At 39.4% G+C, this 12628-nt stretch overlaps 1 protein-coding gene across 2 annotated transcripts in view; it reads right to left on the reverse strand.

Moving 5' to 3' along the window:
• The window catches only part of GABRB1 (gamma-aminobutyric acid type A receptor subunit beta1), a 426842-nt gene that overhangs the window by 106141 nt on the left and 308073 nt on the right, over positions 1-12628 (reverse strand). The gene's annotated exons all lie outside the window — the stretch shown is intronic.

The raw sequence follows: 12628 nt of genomic DNA on the forward strand, positions 1-12628 counted from the left end.
GGGGGGATCGGGATGGGGAACACATGTAAATCCATGGCTGATTCATGTCAATGTATGACAAAACCCACTACAATATTGTAAAGTAATTAGCCTCCAACTAATAAAAAAAAAGAAAAAGAAAAAAAGAATGAATCATCATACCCAGAGTACTAGACTTGAACCCATTCAATTCAAAAAGCACTTTTTAAGTGGTGACCACAAGCTGCTCTGTATGCAAATGAGTAAGTTCTGGTAACACAGCAGTGACCAAGCAGACGGGTAACGGAAGTGGCCAGAAGGCAGATGTGGAACTAAAAAGAAATCCTATCCAATGAGCAGAAGGGCCTATTCATGGAAATAGTCCCTCCTTAAGAAAGATTTCCCTCCTACAGGGACACTTCAATTAATTGTAAATGGCCACCTACCAGTCTTAATACAGAGGGCTCTTAATTATATAACCTTCAAGATCTTTCACCCCTAAAATCCAGAACTCTATGAGTTTCTTTAATTTACTAACATTACCAATAAATTACTTTATGTGCTTGCCCAAAGTACTGGTTATAAAGTGATTCTGATTTATCAAGGACATTGGACCAATAAAAAAGTTATGAATACATGAACATATACTCGCAAGAAAATATGCAATATAGGACAATTACAAGCAAAGCCTTTGAATCATTCTTACTTTATTGCTGCCTGCCAAATCATTAATTCTGATCTGAAATAACTTAAAAATAGCATCTACAACATGCTGCACATTTTCTATTCATGGATGCTAAACACCCAAAATAACAGAAGTAAATTGAACTTCATGAATGATTCATGGCTTCCCTTTCTTTATGTCCCCATTGTCAAGGAAATTAGCAGCATTGGATATCTCCTTAGATAAATTTGATTTTGCTATATTCAGTAGACTACTTAATGAAAATGAATATTTCACATTTATGTTCATAGAAATGTTAATGAATTTTAGTGCCCATAGTTTTTTGATCTGCAGAGTGGTGGGTATAGGAAGAAGGGAATCTTTCCTGAATTAATTTATTCCCTTTTCCAGGCTGCTTTTCTGAAACTGTGGAAAAGCAGTCTTTCTGAAAACTCTCTGATCTTTAAAAGTTAGAAAATAAAAAGGGTGGGAAGTGGACTTCCTTTTATGAAAATTGGTTTCACAATCAACTTGTCTATAAAGTTAGCCTTATAGCTGTTCTATAAGGCTTCTACACTATAGACCATTTATTTTCCTTGCCATAGCTAAGTGGTTATGTAGATAGATGAAGAGATCACAGATTTACAGTTAGATTTCCATAAGTTTTTTCTTGATGCTCTGATGGATGACTATTTTGCTTCTAACTTCCTTAGAGGAAGTCAAAATACAGCGCATTGTTTTGTCTAAAGGCTTTAGGTATTAACCAAACATTTAAAAGAGACAATTTTGAATGGAACTTTGCTCTTCTAGAACTGAATACCCATGCTAAACCAAAGGCTTTGGTTCACTTAGGATCCAAACTTGGTAATAATGACTGCTGATATTTACTGACTATATATTATGGATCAGGCACTTAACAGAAATTTCCTATAGAATATTCACCAAAACCCTGTTGCTTTACTCCAACTTACAGAGAAGGAAACCAAAGGACCCTGGTAGTTACTCGCCCAGGTCACAAAACTGCAGCGGTCCAAAAGGAGTGTAAACTCAAGCAATCTGACTTGAACCTCGAAGATTTACCAGCTCCCCGCTCCCCGCCCGCACCCCATAGTGTCCTCAGAACAGAAAAATGAAATAACAATTTTTGTGTTCTTCTAACTTCGAAAATGTGGGAGTTGAGTGACTTGGGAATATGCTATATCTGAATGCAGAGCACCCGCCTGAGAACAAAGCAGGCTTTAACTGGTCCTTCCCCTCTCTACTGAATCAGCCTAAACTCAGTTCCTCGTGAGCACTTATTTTCTGAGATTCCTGCCAATGAAATGGAATGCTGATATATAATTTAAGAACAACTCTTATTTTACCAGGTCACTTCTATAATCGCAATAGATCATACGATAGTCAGATCCTCTCTCTTCCAAATGGCTACAGATACTCTTCCCAAAATCCTGTTGGGCTTGACTGATTACACTTCAGTGTCAATATCCACGTTTAAATCACTTTATTCTTAAGATCAAAGATTTTATAAGGGAGCTTTTTTAAAGGTACTGCTACTATGACCCCACCCCAGACCAATAACATCAGAATTTATAGAAGGTAAGCCCTTCTGCCAGCACTTTTTAAACTCCCCAGGTGATTTTAATTTTAATTTTCCCCAAGTATAACAGTCACTGCTTTAAAGCTGTCATGCTTTACATATTTGCTTTTCTCTTTTTCTTTCACTATCGCTTGTAGTAGACCCAGTCTAAATGGGAAACAGAATGGAAACATAGAAATGAAAGAAGTACAGCAAAGAACAGAAAATAGCACAATTTCTTTCAAAGAAAAAAAATCACTGAAATGATCAAAGGAAAAAATTTAAACTTTTCTTTCCTTTATTCCCTCAGGCATAAGGCTCCAATATTTTTCTTTCAAAGTATGTGCCTTAAAATGAATAGGTAGACCAGTAGACCATGCCTTTCAGTGGAATTAAGTGTTTCCATCAGATTTTTAAATCCTTGTAATAATACGCTATTGCAAGACGCTACTCTATTTTACAAGCCCTGATATATATATACCGCATGTGGATACGAATGCAATCACTGAAACTTTAATTTGTATTATGATGCTGTGGTAAATGGAATTATCTACTTGGGAAAGAGATGTGTGGGCATCAGCTGTTTTCATAACATTATCAATCATGTCAAAAGATAAGTTACAACACTTGACAATTTACTCTTGAATGAATACATAGCAACAGGTTATACAGAAATAGTTTTAGTTTTGTCCTTTATTTTATCCTTTTAATCAGGTGAAAGACTTTTTAAAATTCTGTAGTGCTTTAAAATTTTCAAAAGTTTCACATCCATGATCTCAGATGGCCTCATGGTAACCCTCCTTGCCCCCTGCCCCCTACATTGCCCTCTTCCTGTCCTCTCCCACTGGTGGCCGCTAGTTTGTTCTCCGTGTCCGTGAGGCTGTTTCTTTTTTGAACTATTCACTAGTTTGTTGTATTTTTTTAGATTTTACATGATAAGCAATATCATATGGTGACTTTTACAGGAATGGTTTTAGCAAACCAAAATTGAGCAAGGTCTATTTCTTTCAAACTTAAAAAATGAAGTAGCAAGTTTGGTGTTCATCTTCCTCTCCCACACCCCGTCACACAGGCGCTGACTGTCCTCATTTGATTTTGTGAACAAGCGCATTTGTCACAGAGCGCTAACTAGATGAGTGCATTGATTCCAAATAGTCTGTATTCCCAAGTACTGAGAGTATGTAAACCTACAGTTCAAAGCAATCTCACTGAGGAGAGCCAAAAGGCTGCCTGCTCTTACCTTAAAAACTATCAGAGTGGAAACCCATCTGCTGTCTGATATGCCCCCTGAGGCGCTTGTCAAATGGCCGTGCCTTTACAGGGATCTTGTTAAGATGCATTCTGGTTTAATGAGCTTGGGCTGAGGCCTGAGGGTCTGCATTTCTAACATGTTCCCAGGTAATGCTAGAGCTACTGGCCTATGGACCACACTTTGAGCAGTAGGAATCTGCAGTAAATTAACAAAAAAGATGTGGTGCATATATACAATGGAATATTAGTCATTAAAAAGGAATGAAATTGTGCCATTTGCAAAGACATAAATGGACCTAGAGACTGTCATATAGTGAAATAAGTCAGAAAGTGAAAAACAAATATCATATAATATTGCTTATATGTGGGATCTGGAGAAAGGGTACACATGAACTTATTTGCAAAGCAGAAATAGAGATACCAGTATAGAGAGCAACCTATGGATACCCAGAGAGGCAGGGGAGGCAGACTAATGGGGAAATTGGGAGTGACATATATACACATCGCCTGTGTGCTAAGTCACTTCAGTCGTGTCCAACTCTTTGCCACCCTATGGACTGTAGCCCTCCAAGCTCCTCTGTGGGCTTCTCCAGGCAAGAACACTGGAGTGGGTTGCCATGCCCTCCTCCAGGGGATCTTCCCGACCCAGGGGTTGAACCCGAGTCTCTGGCATCTCCTGCATTGGCAGGGGGCGTTCTTCACCACTAGTGCCCCCTGGGAAGCCCTATATACACTCTGCTATGTATAAAAGGGGCTTCCCAGGCAGCTCATTGGTAAAGAATCCTCCTGCCAACGCAGGAGACAGGTTCAATTCCTGGGTCGAGAAGATCCCCTGCAGAAGGAAATGGCAACCCAGTGTAGTATCCTTACCTGGGAAATCCCGTGGACAAAGGAGCATCACAGGTTACAGTCCATGGGGTCACAAAAAAGTCAGAAACAACTCAGCGGGTAAACAGCATCTGTAACATGTTCAGCTGGTGAAAACCCACTGCAGGGCACAGGGCGCTGTACACAGTGCCCCGTGACGATCTAATCGGAAGGGGATTCAAGGGAGAGGACAGGTACGTGTATCGCTTCGCTGTGCGGCAGAGATGAACACAATGTCAGAGCGACTGTATGCCCTAAAAATTAACAAAACGAAAAGAGAAACAAACCACCCTGTCTCAGCTGTTTTCCTCCTCAACCTTCCTTCCCAGACCGTTTGCTTCCTGCTGGAATTTAAATGATTAGGCATTGTGACGGTGGTTGCTTGGCACTTAATTCAAGAGTTTTAAGTTTGAAACTAACTGAGGCAGGAAAGCGATTTCGGACGACCTGAATAATTCCCACACTGGAGTCTGAACTGCTGAGTTGCTGGTGGTCACCCTGGGCATGTAACATTCCTGGCTGACTCTTTAACATACGGAAGATTTCCCAGATGTAATAGGTCATTAGTACTTTTAAGCCCACATTAAAAATAAAATTTGTTAAAGATTGTTTTTACTTAGGATTTAATTTTAATGAAGGAAAAATGATGAAAACTATTCTATTTGATTTTCATTTCTGCAAACTAGGGGTTTTCATGGAAGGAGCATATAGTTACGCCTTCACTATCTAGAGATCTGAGATTTAACCAGTCATTCTGAGGAACCCAAGTTTGCTGGACTTTATTTTAGTTATTTTGATGCAAACCTTTCCCAGTAGACAGTTCTAAAATCATCTATTCTTTTCTGATGATTCGGGGTCATAACTTGCTATCTTTTAGGATGTGCTGAAGCTCTAACTCCATTTCAGGAGACAGGAGGCATAAGGACTTGCACTTTGATCCTCACCATGACCTTAATTTAAGACCTACCTTTCTGTGTCTTCCTTGATGGTGTGATGAGGGCGCCTTTCTACATAATTAGTGTCAATAAAAAAAGAACATCTTTAGTCAACTAGGCATATTTTTACACCTCAAAAAGGTGTTTTCCTTACAGAGTTCTCATTTCAGGTAACATAGCCTCTTAATTAGGGATCAGTAATAGCTCTTTGTGAATCATTCATTTCAAAGTCTCAGCCATTATCTAGGTCCTCAGTGTCACCCCTTCACCACTTCCTTCATCCTGACTGCCACGGTGATGCGTTCTTAGGTCATCTGCATTCATGCACTGTCCACTTACTGAGTTACACAGGTTTGCTTACATTTAATATCCTATTCTCACTGGTGCTGCCATTATTTTTTCTCTTCCTCTTTGAATTTTTACATGCTCTATATGTCAAAACAGTACGTTGGTTTTAGAGGGAAGGTACTTTGCATAATTGTCATCTGACTGTAGAGGGGAAGTTTTACGAAGTGTCTCCCCAAAGAAACGTAAAATAATACTCTCCCAATTGTCCTACTGATTATTTACTTCAAAACTTTAATAGCACAGCCAAAGGGTCAAGCCTGAGTTTGGTAAATTTTCAGTTTCCTAACCAGTGTGTAGAGTTATAATAAAATTAAATTTTCTTCCTAGGTCACATGAAGTTTAGGAAGAAGTATCCTTCTGCTACTGTGATACCTGGTCATAGTTACTCTTCTTTTTTTTTTTTTAATTTTGTAATTATTTTATTATTATTTTTTCCATTTATTTTTATTAGTTGGAAGCTAATTACTTTATCATATTGTAGTGATTTTTGTCATACATTGACATGAATCAGCCATGGATTTACATGTGTTCCCCATCCCGATCCCCCCTCCCACCTCCCTCCCCATCCCATCCCTCTGGGTCTTCCCAGTGCACCAGCCCTGAGCACTTGTCTCATGCATCCCACCTGGGCTGGTGATCTGTTTCACCCTTGATAGTATATTTGTTTCAGTGCTGTTCTCTCAGAACATCCCACCCTCACCTTCTCCCATTTGAAGTGAATCTTATACATATACACTATTTAAAATTCCATATTTTGTTCCACTTGGGGCTGAACTATAATAATGATCAAAGGATAATAATAACTGAATTCTATAATGATTGCTACTATTACTAGTAAGACTAGAAGTGCTAGGATATAAAGCAAAAGAGTGCTGATACACGATGTCTCAGATACTACATGCACTTGCCAAAATTTAGACCATGAAAAAAGCAGTCCACCTGGGTCAGAGTGAGCAGTATGTTGAGTACACTGGAGGCATGAATGCACACAGAAGGTTAAACATGACAAAGATAACACGGAACACCAGCTCTGAGACTTACATATCAGCCCCAAAGAATTCACATGAGAAGCATCTTTTTTGTGGAACATTCTTTCTTAGACAGTAAAGATCTACCCTTATAAGTAAATGATCTTCTCTGAATCAAAATTCTAAGAAAATGGAAGCATGGACTTGCCATCCACTGAATTGAGGACAGCATTAGGTAAAGCCCGGAAAAGTTTTTAGACAGTCTAAATAGACTTCTAGGTGGAAATAATCAAGTTTACAATTGAAAGTCTCAGTCTAAAGTTCAGGGGAAAAAACCAAAGGAGAAAAGAAAAGATATACGCATTTGAATGCAGAGTTCCAAAGAATAGCAAGGAGAGAAAAGAAAGCCTTCCTCAGTGATCATTGCAAAGAAATAGAGGAAAACAATAGAATGCGAAAGACTAGAGATCTCTTCAAGAAAATCTGAGATACCAGGGAACATTTCATGCAAAGATGGGCACAATAAAGGACCTATTATCTTAACAGAGATAGACCATTCTTTCAAATAGTTTTGAGAAAAAGGAAGTAGGAGATTGGGAAAAGCTTAAGGGGAGCGGGGAAGGTGGAGTAGCATGTTTTGTGAGTTTTCAGCTTGTGTTTTAAGCTGAACAAAGAGGTGGCAGACAGGGTGAGACTGAGGATCTGAAGCGTCAGGGGTGGAGGTGTGTATTAACTGGGGAAAGTCACCTACCAGAGAAGGAAGGAAGAAATTAAAGTCCCGAGTACAGGGGCCAGGATCCGTCTGTAAAAGAAAGAGGAATACCTCTTCCTCTTAAATACAGGGGCCTAACTTAGAATGGTGAGGATATAAGGACATTTAGAGAAAGGGGTGAGTCTGCCGAGAGATTTCAGACCCAAAACGGCTTCTATTTGGGGTGGGAGGGCAGGTAGTAAGAGTTGGCACCATCTGCTAACAGAGGGTAGGGCTAGGGCTGATTTTCTTCAACAGTTGTTGCCAGAAATACATTGCAAAAGACCCTTCATGACTGTTCTCCTGAAGTCTTTCTATATTTCCATCTGGCTTCAAACCTTCATGTGGTAGCTTTATTGATTTCAAATTCCAAATCCTCCTAATACTAAATTCTTTTATTTTCTCCATGTGCCATTAACTCATTTTGTAGCATCCCAGGGCTATGAAGCATCCCAGGGCTATGAGCTCATTAATGTGCTCCAAGTTCAAATAAAATTTAAATTTAACAAGGCTTTATGGCTTTCCTAATTTTACTCAATTAGATGACATTAAAGAAAAACAAAACATCTTTAATTTATCTCAAAGGACCTAACCAAGGAAAACATTTCCTCATCTTTGTGATTGTAATGGAAGAAAATACGAACTAGTAAATGTTGTAAGGTAGGTAAAATTTCTACTCTATTGGTCATAAAAGTATGATTAATTCAGTCTTACATTGGTGAAATGTCTTTTTTTATCATTCATGTTCCCCAACTGACACTAGACCCTTTCATTTGTTATCACTTTAAAGCTCAGTCAGGAATACAAGACCATAAACTAGAGAATACAAGATCTACAGCTAGGTTATTCATCTCTTTGTCCTAAAGTCTGGGCTTCTTTTGGCTTAGGCCCCTGAAATATCAGAAGCAAGCAGCATTTTTGTTGCTCAGTTGTGTCTGATTTTTTGCAACCCCATGGACTCCAGCACATCAGGTTTCCCTGCCCTTCACTATCTCCTGGAGATTGCTCAAATTAATGTACATGAGATGATAACCACCCACTTCTCTTACCCCCAATCTTTCCCAGCACCAGGGTCTTTTCCATTGAGTCAACTCTTCGCATCAGGTGGCCAAAGTTGGAGCTTCAGCTTCACCATCAGTCCTTCCAGTGAATATTCAGGGTTGATTTCCTCTAGGATTGGCTGGTCTGACCTTGCAGTCCAAGGGACTATCAAGAGTCTTCTCCAACACCACAGTTCGAAGGCATCAATTCTTGGTGCTCAGCTTTCTTTTTAGTCCAACTCTCACATCCGTACATGACTACTGGAAAAACCATAGCTTTGACTATTTGAACCTTTGTTGGCAAAGTGATGTCTCTGCTTTTTAATATGCTGTCTAGATTTGTCATAGCTTTTCTTCCAATGTGTAAGCAGCATCTTTTAATTTCATGACTGCAGTCACCATCTGCAGTGATTTATTTTGGCAAGTAGAAACTGAATGGTTTATCTGTTAGTAGTCTTGACCACACCTTTTGTAATGCAGTGAGTGAATGAATAAATGGAACACATTGGGAAGTGAAGAAAACTAAAGATAACAGAAAACGATTTGTCAAAGAAGCTAACATAAAATAAGTAGATTTTAATATTCAAGGAAGGATATTTAGGGACCAATAACAAGTATCCCAATTTTCTAGCAGTAGACTTACTTTTAATAAGCAAAACAAATCACTTATGACTTCTAAGAAGGAATTATTACTTCTTTACTTAGCTTCATGGTGCACTAACCCATATGAAAAATTAAGTACAAGAGGCCACATAAATTATTATGAGCTGAACTTCCACTTAAGCTATTGATATATCCAGTAAAGATACTGAAATTCACACTCATTATACCCTCAACTTCACATGAAGACATTAAGTTGTTAAAAAAAAAAAAAAAAAGAAAGAAACAGTAAAGAAGCCTACCAAACCATCAGGAAAAATAAACAGTGAAGCAACAATGCCTCCATTTAACATTCACCTATTATCTTAATGAGTAATCTATTTTTCCTATAAGTCACTACATAAACACTTGTCCCTCTGATTTTTCCCATACATCAGCCAAAGGAGACATGAATAATGTATTGGATATCTCAGAATATAAGGAATCATTATCATTGATACTAATTAATGACTTGAGTAAACCCAATGTTACATTTTAAAAAAATGAATAAAGTTCCGTTATGGTCTTCATAAAATGACAATTCAGGGAGATCCGTTTCAGTGAATGATGCAGCACCTATTTCCTCCTGAAGAGTTGAAAACCAGATGAGAGATTCAGCATTTATTAACACTCAGTGTATATTGACTACATGCTGACGGCAGGAACAAGCGCGGCTCATCCGGACTCTGTATTATTGCCAAATGGTACCTTGTCGCTGGGAGTTATTCCTCTTAAGATCTCTTTATATTGGTTTATCTATTGCTAAGAAGAGATACATTTCAAGGAAAGTATTGGAGCTAAGCAGTGTTGTCATTTGAGGCTTTTAGTTTTTTGGGGGGATAACAACAATGGAATCAGGAGTACTTGGTTTCCTGAATCCACAGACTTTGCTTTCTCCACAGTTGCAATCACTTGACCCCTGACCAAAGAGCTAAATTCTGTTTCAGCTTCTGGAATCGACTTTAACTTTTATCAGGATACTTTTGACCCGTCTTTGGTTGATTTAGCGCCCTCAATCTAACTGAGAGTGGTTCTGACTGGTGCTATACTTCTAATCATTGATGTTCTGCTTCCTTGCTCAGCTGTTAATTGCAGGATTCTACTATAGAGAATAGATTACCTGGGTTTGAATTTCCATTTCACCACTATTCTTGCCTTATGGCCCTGGGGAAGTTATTTGACATCTCTAAACCTCACATTATCTCTCAAATGTTGTTAGAGATAGACCTTTATTCATTAAGGTAATAGGTCTGTCTTCTGCTATGGAGGTGTTAGGTTAACACTGGCTTTTGCCTGGCAAACAGAATGCAGTTCCCTGTTTTCTGCCCTTTCTCCCAAGTTCCTGACTCCATCGACCCCTCATGACACAAGCTCTCCCTGGCTGAATCACTTCCTTGCTTTAGGTAAACACTTCAGGGACTAGTGTTCTATGACGAGCTGTTGGATCGCTTTATGATGGGCGCAGTCTGCCCACACGGTGCTGTGTGTGTGTATTTAATTTTACTGAAGTGCAGTTGATTCACAATGCTGACTTCGCTTCTGCTATAGAGCAAAGTGGACCAGTTACACACATGCACGTGTCTGCTCTTTCTTTAAGATCCGTCTCCAGGAGGCCGTCACAGAGCACTTAGTTATCCTTACTAGTGATCTATTTCACACACAGTGTGTGCCTCTGTCAATCCCGGCCTCTCCGTTTATCCCTAACCCTCTTTTGCCCTTGGTAAGCTCAGGCTTTTATTTTTTTAAACATCTGTGAGCTCTATTTCTGTTTTTTTTTCTATTTTTTAATTTAAATATTAAAAATGTGTTTACCAAGTGGGGTTGGTTTCTGCCATCATGCCTGCTAAGTCGCTTCAGTCGTGTCCGACTCTGTGACTGTATAGACTGTAGCCCAGCAGGCTTCCCCGTCCATGGGATTCTCCGGGTGAGAACACTGGAGCGGGTTACCGCGCCCTCCCCCAGAGGATCTCCCCTACCCAGGGATCGAACCTGCCTCTTACTCTCCTGCATCGGCAGAGGCTTCTTTACCACTAGCGCCACCGGGGAAGCCGGGTTTCTGCCATACAGCAATGCAAACGAGCCGTAGCTATATACACCTGCCCACCCTCCCTCGCCTCCGGCCCCTTCCCACACCCCATGCCTCCGCACCGGCACGCAGCACCAGGCTGGGCTCCCTGTGCCAGGCGGCAGCTTCTCACAAGCTACCGTCTTAGCCTGACAGTGTATGTATGCTGATGCCACTTTCTCCGCCGGTCCCCCTCTCTCCCTCCCCTCTGTGTCTCTAAGTCCGTTTCCTACATCTGCATCTCCAGTCCTTCCCTGTAAATAGGTCCATCAATGCTAAATTTTAGATTTCATATATATGCGTTAATATCCGTATTTGTTTTTCTTTTTCTGACTTACTTCACTCTGTATAACAGGCTCTAGCTTCATCCACCTCACTAGAACTGACTCAAATTCTTTCTTTTTATGGCTGAGTATATATGTACATAATTCCATTGCATATATCTACTACGTCTTCTTTATCCATTCATCTGTCAAGAGGCATCTAGGTTGCTTGCATGTCCTGGCTATTGTAAATAGTGTTGCTATGAACATTGGGGGTACATATGTCTTTTTTGATTATGGTTTCTTCAGGGTATATACGCACAATAGTGGGGCTGCTGATTCATATGGTAGATTATTCCAAGTTTTTTAAGGATCTTCATACTGTTCTCCAAATGGCTGTATCACTTCACATTCCCACCAACAGTGTAGGAAGGTTCCCTTTTATCTACATCTTCTCTGGCATTTATTGTTTTGATTTTTTTTTGATGATGGTAATTCTGTACAATCCTATATATTAACTGGTTTTCAGGTCCCAGTTACCATGCCTCATCCATCTACCCAGACAACTGATTGCATCTTACTGAGTTGCCTCAATGATTAGCATATGCCTGGGTCACTACCTATTGCCTGACATCATATCTTATGATAACTTTCGTCTCTGATTGTTTGGGCCTCCTCAATCCTTGCCCCACAAAAGTTATGGTTAATTCTGCCTCATTTATAGTTTTGGTTTGGCTCGTTGTATGATATGATAAATGGTCCTAAAAGCAATCTGTTTTCTAAACAGGAATAAAGGACATTGCCTACTTAAAGAAAAATGTAAACTTTTAATAATAGAAAGACTCGATATGCATTATAAAATAAACTCTTTTTGGAGAGAATGTTGATAGCCTTAGCACTTGCAATCTATCCACAGAATCAATTCCAGTGCTTGTCAAAACTGTTTGCTTCTTTAAGTGCCTGCTGTAAACATAAGATGTTAGAATTTTAACATACTGCCATATCCTAATGTGGTCCAGCAGAAGCGAAGGTAAAAAAATCACCATCAGTGGAAGGAGACTGAGGGTAAAAGGCTACCTATATAAATGAGCATCTTTCTCTTTCCATGTCAGTTCCAAGAGCTAACGAGTTACTTGCTTCGCAAAAGTTCTGTCTTATTTGTAAAACATTATTAGCCAATAACAAATGACTGGGTTTATATTTCATTCCTATAGTTTGAATTTGGTTGTCATTGCCATTTAAACCAAAAGTCACTATTAATACTTTCGTATATTAATACCTTTCAGCCAACATATTTATATAT

The sequence above is a fragment of the Odocoileus virginianus genome, chromosome 21 (genome assembly GCF_023699985.2).
Source record: "Odocoileus virginianus isolate 20LAN1187 ecotype Illinois chromosome 21, Ovbor_1.2, whole genome shotgun sequence".
NCBI classification, from domain to species: Eukaryota; Metazoa; Chordata; class Mammalia; order Artiodactyla; family Cervidae; genus Odocoileus; species Odocoileus virginianus.